This window comes from Mastomys coucha, unplaced genomic scaffold (genome assembly GCF_008632895.1).
Source record: "Mastomys coucha isolate ucsf_1 unplaced genomic scaffold, UCSF_Mcou_1 pScaffold8, whole genome shotgun sequence".
Classification (NCBI taxonomy): Eukaryota; Metazoa; Chordata; class Mammalia; order Rodentia; family Muridae; genus Mastomys; species Mastomys coucha.
The window spans coordinates 21534089-21535149 of record NW_022196914.1 but is presented as its reverse complement, the minus strand read 5'-3'; positions in this window follow the sequence as shown (position 1 = coordinate 21535149).

The window sequence follows — 1061 nt, the reverse complement described above, 5'->3', positions numbered from 1 at the left end:
AGCTCTTTGATTTCCTTTATTACTGTCTGTTAATATATTCCTCACAGATCTGCCCTACTGAGTTTGGTTATCACTTTGCTAAAAAGGAAGTGTTAATCAAGAGAATCCACAAGTAAACCAAGAGCACTAAGTACTGTATCCCAAGACAGCTCCCACACAGATAAACCTTGGTCAATGCTATGTGCCATCCAAGCTCTTCAGAATGTAGTCTTATGTAGGTCTTACATATTCTTTGGAATATACTAATATTTCTTCCTTATCAGAACCAGCACTTCTGCTTCCATGACCAATAAATTTATCTCAAAAGAACCAACTGGCAATATTTTAGGTTGTGTGGGCCATTTGCCCTCTGGTTGAGACTGCTGCCCTCTTCCAACGTAGCTTGAAAGTACCCAAAAGCAATGTGGCACTGAATGATTTGGTGGAATCCAATACCACTTTACCCCAGAAAGACTACAGGCTGGATTTGGTGTGGAGGCCCCCATTGCTCATTTTAGTTATTGGTCTAGTGTTTGGGGTCAGGACAGATCCTGAGTTGGGAACATGCTGTGAGGCAAAGCCTTCCGATTTTTCTTCAGTTGAATGAGCAAAGGGTGCTCTGAATGAGAGAAGAAGCCCAGAGGATTCAGTTAATCTGGAAATTCTGCATTTGTCTCAGAACCAAGCCAGATCTTTCACTCTGATACGGCAGACTTGCTGGTGTCAGAAATGTTGTCTTCTCTGAAGCACTGCTGGTCTTAAAATCAAGTACAAGGTATGAGCCTGGCTGGTTTCTTCTTCTGGCTGTAGGCAATGGGAGTATCTTTATAAACTACCATATGCCTTCTAGCCTTCGCACTTAGCCTGAAATTGGTGATCAATCACTGTAACCATCACCTTTCTCTAATTCATTTTCTAGCACTAAGCAGCTGCTATCCAACTGCACTGTACTAACAATTACCACTGGTCCTGGACCTCTCAAGGACTCTGGACACAGCACCCGCAAGTACATTGCTGTGGTGGCCCTGCTGTGTTCATGGAAGAATTCCAACCGACGCCAGATACGACAACCGACTCAACTC